The 17,500-nt window shown below is 40.1% G+C and overlaps 1 pseudogene; it reads right to left on the reverse strand.

Moving 5' to 3' along the window:
- LOC138043652 (fibroblast growth factor receptor 4-like) overlaps positions 1-17,164 on the reverse strand; it is a 29,012-nt pseudogene extending 11,848 nt beyond the window's left edge.
- Between the last annotated feature and the right edge of the window lie 336 nt (positions 17,165-17,500).

Below are 17,500 nucleotides of genomic sequence, written 5' to 3' on the forward strand. Positions count from 1 at the left end.
CTTCGCAAACAATATGAAGAACTACAAAACTCATTGGCAAATTGCGTAACACGACCCTAAAAGCAGTTTCTCTGAACGTAAGAGGCCTCAACAAAACTACCAAAAGAAGAAAGCTATTTCGCTGGTTACATCTTAACAAATTTGATATAATTTTCCTGCAAGAAACGTACAGCGACATTGGACTGGAGGACTTCTGGCGAGCAGAATGGAGTGGTAAAATCTTCTTTGCTCACGGCTCAAGGGCACAGTAAAAGTGTCATGATATTGTTGATCTTTTTGCAATTGCTTGTACCTTGATGCAAAGGTGAGAGGGCAAGCTTCTACCTCAGTGATGTGTCCCAGGGCTAGACTCCAAGGGAACATTTACCATCAGCTTGTTAGCAAAAACCTAAATAACCTTCCTGTTGTAAATTTGCATGTCGTTTTTCTTGGAAAAATTAAAGCTACTCTCTCTCATCATTCTTGTTTTGATTTTTTCAATCTAAGTGGTAGGAACGTGGTTGCTATACTAACATAACTGGGACGTACTGCAAAGTAAAAAAATTTACTTCGTTCGTTCTATCAGCAATCGAATAATTTTGTGGAGCGTATAGAGCGGTTTGAGTATCGTAAAACAAGTACCATAGTAATTACTTCGACTAATCACAGCAGGTGCCAACAGCGCAATGAACCAATCCAAATTCGTAGCAATAGACCCATATAACTCAATGTCCAAACAAAAGATTTCATTCACTCTCATTCAGTGTGAGGCTAGACGTGCAAAAACAGAGCCTTTATTCCCCACGGACTCCAAAATGGCCGCCGAGTGATAAAGGTGAATTCCATGTAACTTGCGCTCAAAGCGCGGGAAAAATCGCGCGTGCAAGTCGCGATTGGTTTTCATTGCATGGTTGATAAACTGGCGACTGGCGCGAGATTTTTAAATCAATCACTCAGCGTAGCAATTGCAATCGCGTAATTACTTCCGACAGTCATTTGAAAACTGCTCTAACAAGAAGAGAGAAGAAATTTAAGGTCCACATTGCAAACAAGTTAACAATCAGACTGTTTGATACCACTCTGGTTTGGAGAAGTTAAAAGTTACAATTCAAAAGACACGACCCGCGGTGTCACAAACGACACGAGAAAAAGTCGAGCATGCGCAAAATCCTTACCTGTGTTAGCCTCGACTCCAAACGATTGCGAAAGCTTCTTTGTCGCAGAAATGCAGCCGCTGACCCAGTGGAGGAAACGGACGACGTTCTAACAAAGCTACGAGGCTCTATGGTAACCCGTTCGACAGGCACCTCGTATTTAGCATCAGGAAGTTCTAGCGACCTTTTTTGTTTTCTAATGCGCACACAGCACCACGCGATGCAGACACAGACAACCAGCAACATCAATCCACCGGCGGCCGCAAGGAGGCGAATCTCAAGGTCGCTGAATTTAGTTCCGGTTAGCGTGGATCCACCAGACGGGAGAGGAAGTGTACTGCTCTGACTGGATGTTTTTGGGGACGGGTCTGAAATGATTTGAAATTTCTTTAAGTACCTAAGCAAACGTATAATATCATCAATAAACTAGGTATATACAGGAGCCCAGGACTAGGAGCGAATAACAGCCATATATTCATGTCACGGCGTTTTAACAGACCGATTTATTTTTGGATGAAATTCCCGCGAATGAGACTCCAGTAGGAGCCCGATGACCAATCAAAAGAACTTATTTGGCGTCTTTGCGTTACCGAACCGGAACTGCCTATGTTTTCTACGGAAAAGGTAGTCTAAAAATAGATCGGTCTGTAAAAATGCCGTGTTCGCTCCTACTAATGGGCTCCTGGTTTACATTTATTGAGCAACAGCCATCTTTATGATGTTGTACGCTAACTGAGCACCGAGGCAGATTAAAGGTTACGGTAGACTTTTAAGGGCGAAATTTTTGCGATTTTTTTCCCTATCTCATAGTAATCAATACTACTATATTTTCATTTAAAAAATACTCCAAAATGTTAAACAAAATGCGAGTTATTAATATAACGAAAACGTATTTTCGATGGATCTTTGGAAAAGGTGGAAGATGGACAAAGCCAATTAGAAACTGTCAACGAGAAGGAATTTGCTCACGTTTTCCGCGGGAAATTAACCGTGCTTTTGAATTTCAAGTCGCGTTGTTTGTCATAAACATTGTCAATTTTTTTCACGCATGGGCGTCGGTGTACTCCCTGAGAATAACTTTTTCAAGGGAAAGAATAAACTAGAAAAGAGTCCATGGGTAAAACCTAAAAAGAAGCGTCGCCGTAAAAAAAAAGGAAAAGAAGAAATAAAATAACACTTTTGCGGCTCGTCCAAGGGACTCTGCAAGACATCACTTATCACTTGTGCTCCCATTGGATGTTGTTATCTGCGGTGTTTGCGTGTTGACATGTGGTGAATCAGAATACGCGAAAAGTTTGTAAAACTTTGGAAGCGAAAAAAACCTAGTAGCTCCTCTTCACGCAAGTGTATCATCCTCTTTAAGCGAATTGATAGGGTATGAAAATTTAACGGATTGTCTTGAAATTTCGCCTGAGGGCTCCCAAGATACCAACCTAAGATACCGTGTGAGGGGTTTCCGTTTTTTAAAATTGAACTCCCGCAATGGCCTTCGACGAAACCTTTATCGGTAAATTTTTGATAGGCATATTTGACACAAAATTTTCAAAGCAACCAATCGGAATATCAAAAAAGCCTCAAACGGCTTTGACGATAAACGCCTTGTGAATGACATTACACAGAAGGCTGCCCTTGCATTAAAATTCGATACCCGATAAATTCGATCAGAGAGGCATCGGTCGCTCAAAGTTCTCGGGCCCCGCTCTTCTTTCGATTAGATAAAGTGAAAAAGAAAATATATTTCCCGGAAAGTGCATTTCATAACCTTTCAAAAGATGTATAGTCTATGGCTGTTGCGACTAACAAAGTGCGTTTAAAAAAATATTTCGCAAGGGACACCCGTGAAGGTCTACCGTAACCTTAAAAGAGCCACGCATCATGAGGTGCAAACAGCGCCATTCCATGTAACGTTCAAAGCGCGGTAAAAATCGCGCCTGCAAGTCGCGATTGGTTTTCCCTCTCATTGGTTGATAGAGCGGTTTTCAATTGAGTGTCGAAAGTAATTAGCGAATTACTTTGGTTTTGCATCTACTTCACTCGGTGATTGGTTCAAAGTTTTCGCGCCACTTTTTTAACCAATCAGAAGTGAAACCAAAACCAATTGTGGCTCGCGCGTGCACATTTTCCCGCCTTTTGTGTCGGCTACGAGTAATTACTTCGAGTTTTGATTGGTTTACTGGATTGTCTCCGTCCTTTTTGATTGGTTAAAGTATTTACTTTGGTTTTGGTTTTACGACACTCATTTGAAAACCGCTCTAAACTGGTGCGAGACTCCATGCCAGTCACTGAGCGTGGCAATCGCAATCGCGTTTATTACTTTCGACAGTCATTTGAAAACAGCGCTCTAATGGTCATTACTGGGAAAACCATCTCGTTTTCAGAAAAAAAATGTTCTTGGGTAAATTTTCCTTGAAAAAAACCCTATTTTTTTCTGTTCATCATAAGTCATAATAGGAGCAAAAAAGCATAGATTTCTGAAAGGATGCCGACACTTTAATTTATAAGACCAAGACGCACCTGGTGTTGGTGGACAATAGCTGACAGTAAGGTTAATCATTCGTGATACACTCCCAACAGAATTTTCGGCCTGACATCCATAGATCCCCGAATCATGTATGGTCAAGTTTTTCAACTTCAACTTAAATTTCACCTCATTCATCTCCATTTCTTTCGCGGTATAAGGTGGTTGTTCATACCGGCTCGGATCTATTAGGACGCCAAGTTCTTTCTCGTCCAGTTTACTCGAATTGCTGTAAAACCAGCGGTATTTTGTATCAGGATCCTGGGTATAGACAATACAGTGGATTACGACATTTTCTCCAACACAGAGGGGATTTGTCTGTTCCCACCTTACGTAAACATGAGGCTCGCTACGGATTTTCGCTGCAAAAAACGAGAATGAATCAGTAATGATTAGTAATGGTGATAAGACTGACCTAGCGGAAAACAATTCCGGGAGTGTTGTCTCAATTTGAAGTTAAAATCATGAGAATAGGGACCTTTAGATTCTAGGACGAGGACGAGAACGAGTACGAAATTTAATCTTACTCTTTGTTAGCAGTGTAGGTTGCTCAGTTATTCTTATTGCTGGTAACTGAGCCTTTTTTGCCGATCTAAAACTACCAAAACGGCTACCTTGTTGTTGACTTGTTTTGGCACGACGACGGTATCACGTTTTTTCCGCCCAAATGACGCTGGTTTGTGTGCGCACACTTTTGTTCTATGAGAAAATCTCGTACTCCTGGTCGTCCTCGTCCTAGAATCTAAAGCTCTCTAATAAATAGGAGGCAGTTTAGCAAAGTGGTTAGGGTGCTGGACTTGAGAGATCCGTAGTCTCGGGTTCAAGTGCTGCTCTGTGCCGAGTGTTCCCCAGCTCAACTCCTCGGCAGCGCTTGTAAAAAGCCAACTGGTTTGCCTCCCGCAAGTTGGGATTCATTTGTATTGCTTTGTTTCATTTATCTGACGGCCACTATTTCTACTACTGAGTTACCAGTAATCAGTGTTCACCCTTGTTAAATAGAGCGAGTTTCAATCGAGTGTCGTAAAACCAAAACCAAAGTAATTACTTTGGCCAATCAAAAAGGACGGAGACAATCCGATAAACCAATCAAAACTCGAAGTAACTACACGTAGCCGACACAAAGCGGGCGAAAATGTGCACGCGTAAGCCACGATTGGTTTTGGTTTCACCTCTGATTGGTTGGAAAAAATGGCGCGAGAACTTTGAACCAATCACTGAGTGAAGTAATGCAAAACCAAAGCAATTCGCTTATTACTTTCGACACGCAATTGAAAACCGCTCTAACGACTTTTAAAATTTATTTATAATAACAACAACAGCTCTTTATTACAAAAACAAACGTTCGGGGCAACAGTTAAATTATAATACAATGTACAAATATGAGAAAGAAACGCCCTTCGGAAATTTTCGGACGTCTCAGTAAGTCTTCGGACATCTTCGGATATCATCGGTTCCCTACGCTCAATTCTGGCACTTTCACGATTAATATTACTTCAAAACAAAAAAAAAAAACAAAACAAAAGCTGGCAATAAAAGACGAGGGCCGAAGACCGTGGAGATTAACCAGCCCTCATGGGTACATGTGGAAGAAATTAAGTCATTTGCTATGGTTTTACGTGGCTTACTACAGTTTTTCGAAAAAAAAAGCAAGATTTTAAAATCTGTGAATTGAAACAATAGGATGTCTCTTCTGAAGTGTTAGTCACTGCAATTGATGTCAAATGTAATAAATGCAAATCAGGGGAAAATGCTAAATATAGTGACCGAGCTCCTGTAGGGAGGCCTGGAACCTAGACATTTCAAAGACCTTGTTCTCAAAACTTTGCCGTACGACCAGGGTGAAAATTTTGGGAATTAGTAAACAATATGAAGACGAAACCGTCAACAAATTTTACAAAAGAGCAAGTGGACAGTTTTTCAGTTGTTATCAAAATAGACGAAAATCCACGTTTTTGCCATTTTCGAAAAACCTATCTCACAGGTTTATTTCTATACACTATTATTTTTCTCGCTAAGGAAATCCTGAATTTTTAAGGTGGGGTCATACGGGTATTTTTATAGAAAAAGGCCTTCTTAGTATGGGAATTTAGTTTCCCTCAACTATTCTCCGGTCATGCGTTTTTATTTATTTTTTTCTCGAATTTTATTTCTATTGTACATACATTACCATGACAAAGCATCATTAAACTTAAACTTAAACTTAAACTTTGAAATTTCTAGTTTCCAGTCCCCCCTCCATGAGCACGGTCACTATACCTAGCATTTTCCCCTGATTTGCATGTATTTTTTTCAGGTAAAATTACATTTTACATCACTTCAGAAGAGACATCCTGTTGCTTTAATTTCACAGATTTTGAAATCTTGATCTTTTTCTTCGGAAAACCGTAGTAAGCCATCTTAAGCGTTTTCCATACACGGACATCATTTTTGGTGAGCGGAAACGTAATAAGGCGACTACGCCATACGATAACGATTCTCTTTACCCGGCTAAAAGATTGCATGGCTAAACCGCAAAAAACGCAAAATTGAAACGAAAAGGAACAAGTGCATGAGGTATAATATTGGCAAGAAATTCCCCTTTATTATCACTCGGCGGCCATTTTGGCTCTATCCTTGGTTTTCATCCACGTGATGAGACGACCATGTTGGAGTACAAAACAATAGAAAATAGCCCCACAAGTTTTTGCATAATAATAGAATCAAAATCCCTAAAAGACATTTTACGGCATTGTTCTGTACATCAACATGGCCTCCGTGACGTCAGAGGAAAACCCCAAATTGGAAGTTGAAAACCGTGAACTTAACAGCACTGTGATACTGGGGTGGGCCGTGTAATAGCATACGCAATATTCACACGGGAGCAGTGTTAGGACAGTGGTGAGAGCAGTCGCCTCCCACCAATGTGGCCTGGGTTCGATTACCAGACTCGGCGTCACACATGATATGTGGGTTGAGTTTCTCTGTTCTCCACTCTGCTCCGAAAGGTCTTTTTTTCGGATACTTCGGTTTCCCATCTCCTAAAAAACCAACAAAAACGTAACCCTAACCCTAAATTTAACTTCGAACAAGTGTTAGACCTACTTTTGACGACAATTTTGTAAGTATGCGTCAACCATCCATAGGTGTTGGATACATTGCACACATATGTTCCTTGATCATGAATATCTACTCCACTGAAAGAAATCTTAAAGTTAATTCCACCGGGGTTATCACATGTCCGGAGTGCTGACTTCCCGTGTAGATCACGCCGTTTTTGTACCAGGTGACCATCGGAAAAGGGGTGCCTTCTGCCTCGCATGTCAGTTCAAACTTGTCGCCTTCATCGTGTTCATTTTCGACCAATTCCATGCTTTCGGGATAAATAAATCGTGGTTTCTCTGCAATAAAATGTGAAATGACTTAATAATTGATGTGTAATGATTGATGATATTTATGGCAATAGCGATGACAATTATAAAAATACTACCTCTAAAACAGTAACAAAAATAGGCACGCATTGGGTACGTGTGGTAGTGCAGTAACACAGCTCTTTATTTCATATTGTGAACTGAGCGGCGTTTTGTCTTCCAGGAGATTCAAGCTTTCTTTGCGTAATATGTAGCTCTAATAGTACCCGATATTGTTTTGGTACTGTATATAATTATAGTGCCATGGTAGATGTCTTAGGTAAATAGCCCCCGAGAGGACATGTGAAAACTAGTCAAATACTAAACCCAGAAAGATGAAAGAAAATATAAGGAAATCGTGAAACATTGGCTTCGAGGCTGACATGTTGATCATTTTCACGTTCCCTCGCAACTTCTTTTCACCTCAAGTTTAAGCGTGCACTCTGAGAGCCTAACAGCTTTCTAAGATAAAAGTTCACTGAAGTTAATCCTTGTCCAGCAGGGTTAGTGTTTGGATGGGTGACCCCAAAATATACCACTTGCCGTAAGAAACATCCATAGGACCGAAATTTCTATTTTAACGCTCAAAAAATGCGAACTAAGCAAGGTACAGATCGAGAAAAAAATATTTTGCCATGAGCAACAAAATTTGAGACTGGAAAACAACTTCAATTTTGAAACCCAGAATATAAAAAGCTACCATCAGCGAAAAAATTTTTAGGAGATTTTTGCTCCGTTGAATTTTTCTAGTGTACTTTTGGCTGCACAAGTGAATCGCAAAATCGAAAATGACATCGAATTCAGCGGGTGCCGTGATCAAGTTACTTTGCACGTTTACTCGCAAAACAAGGGATACATCCGTGTCAAAATGATGGCAAGACACCGGGCGGGTTTTTTTGTTGTTGTTAGTTTGGGTTTCACAATCGCCCAACTCTTGAAGTTCACCATGGTTTCTGCAAAGTCAAAAATTTACTCTCCTAGACGAAGTTATTTATCACCAGGTAATTCCATCGTTTTGGAAATAACAGCTGCTTTATTATTCATCAGCGTCACAAATTCTTTTCGATTTTGGGGCTCATTTTTTTGAAACTCAAGCACGCTTTCAAAAGACCTGTTTTATTTTTTGTGATTTATGCACGTTCTGCGGGTCTATTGGCAGCACAGACGTACACTCTTACACTCTTACGACCCGTTATATTGTGGAGCAACATAACAACGATGACCTAACAGCACTGTTTTAGGGCAACATGTACAAGTTAACAGAAAGAGGAATTCTCTGCGATGAAACTGAGAGTAGAAACCACGGCCAACAGGACAATCACAAGAACGGTGGCTAATTAGTATATGCGACTACGAAAACAGCGAAACTCACCCCAATTTATAACGTGGTCTGTCACAGGCATCCCACGTAATAAGCAATTGTTACATTAATCGTAAAATACACATCACCCATGATCGTACAAATCGCAAAAGTCACGCAAGTTGAAAACGATACAATTCATTCAGTTTCGGGTATTTTGAGCTTAGCGAACAAGCCCTATGAGTCAACCTCTGCGCGTATCTTTCTATTAGGAAGCTTAAGCAGGCGCGTTTTTGAGACGCGAACGGCAACCTGCAGTGAGCTGTTTTCACTTTCAACTTGTTTTTACACAACCACATTTGCATTGCTAAGTATCTTTTCTCCATTGGAGATGATTGGTATAAAAATTTGGGAGACACCACCGTCCTGGCACGCGAAAAGCTCTCTTCCGGTTGCCGTCCGCGTCTCAAAAACGCGCAGGCTGAAGCTCCCTATTTTTAGAACGCAACGAGTTCTTCGGCTCTACACGCACCGTTTAGAATGGCCAATCAGAATAAAGATAATGCCAAACGAAGACAAAAATAGCAAAATTCATGTAAATTGATGTTAATGTGAGTCTCCTGCTGAAGGGTTAATTCAAAAAATAGAAGGACACGCGCCAAGGTTGACTCAAGGATATTGTCCATAGGGAGGCTCCTATTCATGGGCGCCTGGCTCAGGTGGTAAGGGGAAATTTAAGGCCCGGCCAAGCAAATGTTGGACGACCAAACACGTTCGCTGGACCGCCATTTTAGCGCTTGGCCACCCTGTTTGATGACGATTCAACATTATGGATGGTGTTGGAACTTCATCCAACAAACCCATTTCTGTGTCTTACTCCTTACTTAACCCCTCTATCCATCTTGGATTAAGTACCTCGGATTTTCCCAAAGAAACGCACCCTTCCCGTACTGATGTAAACAGGTAGTTAGCGTTAAGACGTTAAGGGACACGTCTGTGTTTATCAAAATTCGACGTGCGTCACATCAGGTGCAACTCTGGAGTAAACCAATCGGATCTCGCGAAAAGCACTTTGCTCTGGAGTGGTATACGCTTATATTTCCTACAATTTACGACAGAGTAAAACTGATGAGAAATAAAACTGAAAGAGCGGATACGCGCCATTTTCTATCATTGAAATTTGTCAGGGAAGGGGTTCGCTGGAACCAAAATGTACGTTGCATGGGATCAAATTAGGTTTGGATACATATTCTGCAGTGACTATTTGTGGTGTCATATAGTCGCATGGTGACCCACGAAGTGGGATGAGTTTTGCCCTTTGCTTACAAATTGTGGTTCAATTCTTACGCACCACTGAATTTTGGATAAGATGCTTTTATTAGAAGCCTGGCATTATTTTAGAACCGAAAACCTTAATGAGTACCTAATGCATTCACCCACTTGTTCTACGCCGGCGCTTCATGTTCCAATGCTTTATTCGGTATTCCTGTGCAGTCTCAAAATTTCAAACGCAAGGGGTTGTTATTGGCGTTACGTACCGCTGACTACTGGAAGTTGAAGGATCAATAAACAGTTTCAAACCGTTAGCGTAAAGCGTTTGCATCAATGCACGCCAACAAAATTATTGGGTAGATTACAGTTCACAAAACCGTTCAAAAAGCAGCCAGGTGGACAATCAAACATAGTTTTAAGCTACTCCGGCTTAAAATGAACGCAACTTTAAAAAGTTTCGATTCACGACGGGTCTTAAATCGCGGTAACTTTTTAAATTGGAGTAGCGTGAATTATGTTTAACAAAATTATTGGTTTACACCATCTAAATTACGAAATTCATTTTATGATATACCTCCTGTGGCGTTTCCAGGTGGGCCCGTCGGATCTAAAATTAAAAACAATAAAGCTCATTTACATTGCTTTAGTGATAGTCAGTTGTGTTTACCTCAAGACACTGAGAAAATAGTTGTAATTTTTTAAAACCTTTTCGTAGAACACACATCCACCGCCATAAGTGATTTGGTGAAAAAAAGTAAGAAGGAAATAACCTTTACTTGTACATACTTACTAACCGAATTCAAGGTCCATACTGTAAGTTACGGACCGAGTTACCAAGGATCCGTAACTTACAACTTATAAGTTTATTTCACATAAATCAGAATTTCAAATTCAGCGGGCCATGTAACGGACTTTACTGTAGAATACCGCTTGCTAAATTAGCCAATCAGAGCGCGCGTACTATCTGAGAGATACAATAATTACCAACTATTCACCGATTCACCACTAGCCACTAACCCTGCGATGGACTGGCATCCCATCCAAGGGGAGTAGAAATACTGCTAGTCGCTTCATGCTACGGAAACCGGAGATAAGCGCCGGCCTGATGGGCCATCTGGCTCGTAAACAGAGACTTTACCTTTACTCACTGACACTGAGGTGAATAGTTGTTTTAGTATATACCAAAACAGTGAGATAACATAGCACAAAAAGATGATTTTAAGTAATTTATTCCTGCAAAGATTACAACATATCCGGAGTTGGAGTAGCCAATCAGCGCGCGCGTTTAACGCTATCCACTGCTTTAGTATATACTAAAAAGAGATATTTAAGGCTTGAAGGTCATTTGCCAAGTGAAAAAAAGAAAACAAAACAAAATAAAAAATTATAACTGGCTGGCTGATTTTTGTGAGAACCGGACTAGCGAGCGGGGTCTAAATTAAAAAGGGAAAAGTTCTGCCTTTGTTATGTCATCCACAAAGGGTTAAATTGGATGTTCTGTATGGACCGAAAGCCATATCTTACGACCTATATAAGTTTATTAACTCTGGAGGAGGTCAAAAAATCCACATAACATTCGCAAAGCGTTTTAGTCTGACCTATTTCCTCTCGAGCAAAGTGTCGCCGGATTGGCGGTGATGTCTCAAAACGGGGTAAGTTGTCTGAGGCCAAGTGAGCAAAAAGAGTCATTTGCCGACTCACTGAGGAAATCACATTATGGGGGGAGGGGCAAACGTCGTACTACTTTCAAAGATTCAGGAACACCTAAGACATCCAAATTCGGCGCCTAACCACTGCACAAAGCGTATTTGTTTTTGTTTTCTTGTTTTTTCCCATTTGTGTGGCTCGCCATATATCACAAATTTTCTACAAACTCAACGTCGACGTTCGAAATTTCTACCAAGCTAGGAATACCGGTTAAATCAACAAGAGAAACCCATACCTGCAACTACGAGTTCAATCGAGCAATTTGCAAATTGATTGCTGTTGGATGTCACACAATAGAACAGTCCTTCATCTGCTTTTTCTACTGAAGTGATTTCAAGATACCTGTAAGGCCTGACATCATAACGGTCGAAAAATGTCCGGGAGATAAAGACGCCATCTTTATACCACTTGTAATTTTGGGCGTATTTAACGATGCATTGCAGTTTGACTTCACCTTCCCCAACGTTTACAACCATTCGCGGGCCAGAGGTTTGTTTTATTTGAGGACCTGTAAGACAAACAGAAAGCATATCAAATTGATATCAGATTAATATGAAGATATTTATTTTATCAATAGTGACTCTGAGGCACACAGAAAAAATCCAAGTCCTGCAAGACCAATAAATCTTACTGGCTTTTTGAAGAACAGACTGTAGTTCGTTGCAACATTCACAAAGTTTCATAAGTTTATTTCACATGACATGAAAAATAGGCACGCACTGGGTACGTGTGGTAGTGTAGTAACACAGCGCTTTATTCCATAATTGTCAACTGAGCTGCGTTTTGTCTTCCAGGAGATTTAAGTTATATGTACCTCTAATATAGTACATGATAGTTTTGGTACCGTATACCATTATAGTGCCATGGTAGATGTCTTAGGTAAATAACCCCCGAGAGGACATGTGAAAGCTAGTCAAATACTAAACCTAGAGGGATTGAAGAAAATAAAACGGAATCGTGCAACATTGGCTTCGAGGCTGACGCGTTGATCATTTTCAAGTTCCCTTACAACTTCGTTTTCATAACAAGTGTAAGCGTGCACTCTGAGTGTCTGACAGCTTCCTAAGACAAAAGTTCACTGAAGTTAAGCCTTATCCGGCGGGATTAGTATTCGGATGGGTGACCTCAAAATATACCACTTGCCCTAAGAAACAGGACCGATAATTTTGTTTCAACGCTCAAAAATGAGAACTAAGCAAGGTACAGATTTTGTTACCCTGCTTTATGCAAAACAAATATTGATGAAAAAGTAAGTAAATATCGATACACAGTTTTTAGGAAGAGCAGAAGGAAGTTTTCAGGAAGTATCGATCGAGAATAAAATATTTTGCCATAAGCAACACATGAAAACAACTTAAAATTTGAAACCAAGAACATAAATACTTACCATCAGTGAAAAACATTTTAGGAGATTTTTGCTACGTTCAATTTTTCTATTGTACTTTTGGCTACACAAGTAAATCGCAAAATCGAAAATGACATCGAATTCAGCGGGCGCCGTGATCAAGTTACCTTGCTTGTTTACTCGCAAAACAAAGGATACATCTGTGTCAAAATGATGGCAAGACACCGGGTTTTTGTTTTTGTTAGTTTGATTTTTTTTTCCTTTCAAGGGTTTTAAAGATTGACAAGAAATGTGTGAATTCTGCACAAAGATCACAATAGCCCAACTCTTGACGTTGACCATTGTTTCTGCAAAGTCAAAAATGTACTATCCTAGTCGAGGTTATTTATCACCAGGTACTTCCATCGTTTCGGAAATAGCAGCTCTTTTATTATTCATTAGCGTCACAAATCATTGCCGATTTTGGGGGTTCATTTTGTTAAAACTCAAGCACGCTTCCAAACAGACCTGTTTATGTTCGTGCGGGCCTATTGGCACCACGGATTTACACTCTTACGACCCGGTGACATAGTGTGGAGTGCACTTACAGTGCACTACCGCATAAACTTGCTTGAAAAAATGCATCAAAATTTAACTTTAGCGGGCCGTATTCTACAGTACTGCCTGCTAAATACGAAATTCTGATTCAACATTTTCAAGAAGTTTTTAACAGTGTTATGTGAAAGAAACTTATGAAACTTTGTGAATCTTGAAAGCAACTATTTGAGCAAGCCAATAAGATTTATTCGTCTTTCAGATTCTTACGCATCGCAATGATTTGCGGAAGTTGAACGTTCCGCTTGACTTAAAACTAGTTTCCTTTCCCGCACGCCTTACTACTTCAGAAATACAACAAATATCTTACCAACCTTGTTTACTCGTTTCCTACTGTAAGTTACTGATCCTCATTTTTTCAAGTTAATTTATGGCCTTCGCGCTGGGGCAATAAATCAACGGCAAAAACTCGGTGTTTAACTAAGAGTATGGACCTCAAACTCGTTCAGTTAGAAGAATGTGAAGAGGGGATTTTGCATGTGGAAATGAATGCGCCTTAAAGCAATGATTAGCGAAATAAAGCTCTCATTAGCAATTAGATTACGATCTCGAGATTTCTATGAGGTGATAGTTGATGAGGCCGAAGGCCGAATCAACTACCACCTCATACAAATCCCTTCGCCCTCAAGAGCCACGGGTCAATAGCCCATTCGGCTTCGCCTCATGGGCTATTGACCCGTAGCCCGCAAAGGGCTACGGGTCTAATTGTTAAATAGAACATGGCAAGAGCCCAAAATGACAGGAAGACCTTAGACAGCAATGACTAGAACCAAGGTTCCTGACCAGCGGTTTTCGTTAAAACAATGGTTTGCTGGGGGTGCTCAGTCTCGCGGGCTCAGAAAACCTTGGTTGTGGTCATTGTTAATTAGGTTTTTTCCAAATGACAGGAGGTAACTGCTTGGTAACCACTTCAGACACAAGACTTGCCTGCGAAGCAGGCGGGTTTTTTTATCGCCGGATTATTTGTGAGGGAAAAGCGACGTTTTGGCCGCTAGTGGTATGTTGAGAAGTACTCGCCGATGATTAGCAGCCGCGCGCTCTCGTGGCCAAAGCATCGATTTACTCGCTTGTGTTAACTAATCCCGGGATAAAATATCTCTCCAGCTACGCAGGCTAACGCAAGACTGGTGGAAATGAGCCATTTGTATGTTGGTTCGGAAAGTAATTAAGCCTTTTCTTAATTAAGATGCTTCGGAGGTTTGATCTTGGCTTCTCTCAAGGCGCCCGGAAGTGTTTTAAAATTATGCACGTGTTTCTAATTCTATAAGTGTTTTCTGATTTCTGCTAGTATTTTTTTCCTCCACAAAAGTTTCAGGATTTCAAGAAGTGTTTTGGGTTTTCGAGAAGTGTTTTGTCCCTATGAGCCACCGTATGCAACTTCTCAAAAGAGAGGGAAAGAAGTTCGAATAAGAGAATTTTCAAAGCAAGCATCGGCGCGCCTGCCGATTGAAATGTGCTGTTTGCAGTATCAATATTAGCACGATGCTGTTAAAATCTCTACAGTATCGAAGTTCAACGTGTACGAAAAGCGAAAATGGGAGTTCCATTCCTTGTATTTTTGTTAACAAGGAAAAAGTCATGACCAAATGTGGAATTCTTAACACGTAAATGGAAGCCGCCAAGAACAATGAACAATACTGACTAAAGTAACATGAAAGGTTTGAGCCTTAGATTAAAAGTTGGGGTCAAAATTGTAACCAAATAGAAAGCCGTACAAGTTCACATAAGTTCCCCTGTTACATTCAATCCAAAAAGGCATACAAGCGAGATGACTTACGTATCGGAGTTCTGGCGTGAAACACTCTAACATTTCACTAAGCCAGCTGTGCTCGATGACTTCTTTAAAACTGTAAGAATCTCTAGAAAAATTCTATGATGTTTTGACGCCTAAACGTTTATTCCTCTTGACACCGTAGGAGTATTTAAAGCACCTATAAAACCACTTATGGTTATATTCTGAAAATAAACAGTATAACCAACGCGTAACTCCCTGGCCGGGGATTCTGCAGTTTTTAAACCTTCGTTGAATCAATTAATTTGGCAGAACGCCTACTCTAAATTATTAAATCAGTCTAGCGTTTTTTTATTATATCTGTTCTGAATTAATTATCTTTTCTTTCAGTTAGAAGGAAACAATTTTAATTTTAAGCATTAGCAATAGGACTGGAACTTCGAAGACTTCTCCATTTGTACTGAAACACACTCGACGTCAGCGAAAAAACCACCCAATATGACAAAATTTGCCGTCAAAACATTGCCTCGTCATGTTACTAATCGATCTAGACATTTTTTCATGGAGCCAATTTACCATTGAGTGATTCAAAATGAGATGGTTCCATCTTTGTTATCCTTTTTAAGCAACATGAACATTAATTCCTTCTCAATCAAACGAGGCTTGATCGGGAAGAGTTCGGGAAGTCGACTTTCAGAGGCCCTCAGCTGTGAAATTGATAATCTACAATTTGCAATAAAGCTCTAGCGACGAAAGATATATTTTAAGAGCATTACTACGTATGAATCCTTAGTTGACTCTTAGATACAAATAGATGAGTTACTTGTTGAGAAAAAAAAACACTTTTACAAGGACCGCCTTCGTGTCTTAAATAGCCCCTGGTGTCAATATTTACGAAATATTATTTAATACGACAGCTCATTTCAAAGTTTCCATCTTTTTTTAGCATGGCCATTAATGTGGTTAAATTATGATAATCCTTTTATCAGCTGCAAATGCTTTGATGTAAATAACCCGTAAGTTAGCTCTCTGGTGCTTTAACCCAAAGTCGTTAAGAACCTTAAAAACAAACTTGCAAATCGGTAGCCCTTTGAAATTACTAACCCAATATATTACACCATTTAAATCCGTTCACTAGGCAGGCTTTATTATAAACCGATGCCAAGAAAAAAAAAATCGAGATTAACTGAATATTTCGATCGAATATAAGTTAAACATTCGGTCAAAGATGAAACTTTTTAAAGTCACAAAAGCTGATTAAAGGGCTTCCATTTGTCGAATTGTATTTTTTTCGGAAAACTCATTGCGCACATATAATTGACCCTATATTTGCTGCCATCCAACTTGTGTAGTAAGCATGCAAAGAACACAGTTCGGTTTCAACATGAATATGTAAGGCTTATCGATGGCTAAATGATCATCTTGAAAATGTTGTGACTACCACCGCAAAGCGGAATCAATATTTTTGACTGGAATCGAAGCGACACAGCTTGCCTCTTTCTGCACATAGAGAATGACTTGAAATATTGAATCTTGATCTGGGTGATGCGTTTGTTTCTGTTACTGTTACTTTCCTTACCCGCTAAGAATTGACTGAGAATATCTAGAGCACTAACAGCCCCAAAAAAGTAATAGCATTCAGTTTCGAATGATATAAGCAGTCGTATCCACCGCGCGCACAGGCTGAACAATCCTTTGAGCGTAATCGGAAAATTCTTACAACGTAACGTAATAACAGGAGCGCCATTCACAGGAAATCAGTTGTTATCTCTCATTGATTCCTTCTTTCTGACGTTTCTAACAGTTCTGTGCTATAACGATTCAGTAGTTTCTCTGAAATTGCGCTAAATGAAAACGCCAGCTTCGATTTTATGTTAAAGTTATGAATGAGAGCATGCAATCAACAATGTTTAAACAACCTTCGTTGATGTTGTCAAATTTAATTTCTTCACTAAGCCACTTACCTCTATTTTGTTGGGCTGAAAGTCCGAAGATTCTCAAAAGAATGAAAGCGATCAAAGAGACTCCACAACCTCGGTGTAAAATCATGCTCCACGTCTCTCGCACTCGCGCGAACCCTCAGTTTCCGCACATTATCCCACCGACTAGTACTTCATCTTTGTGTCTTGTCTTTGTGTCTCGTCAAGGAATTAAACTTTTAACCTGTATGGAAAACTTTCCTAGAATGAATTGATAATCAGGAGGTTCACGAGAATGCTGAAGAGAAAGAATACTGTCCCTGGTTGAAAAAATATGAAGACAAAAGGCGAATGGAACAATCCGACAGTTTTAATACGCATTCTAGCGACTTGCGCGACTGTACGGTTTCCGACTGTACAGTGTATGAAATACCCAAGAGCTTCATTAACGCAACTAGCGATCCCAACGAATGCAAATTAAGGTAAACAACGTCAACATAAGCAAGGCAGCTTCTATTGTGATGTGGATGAATCGAAAGCTCTCAAAAATCTCACAACGTGGACTTACAACGTGAATACTGATGACTGCCCTCG

The sequence above is a fragment of the Montipora capricornis genome, chromosome 3, assembly GCF_036669925.1.
Source record: "Montipora capricornis isolate CH-2021 chromosome 3, ASM3666992v2, whole genome shotgun sequence".
Lineage (NCBI taxonomy): Eukaryota > Metazoa > Cnidaria > Anthozoa > Scleractinia > Acroporidae > Montipora > Montipora capricornis.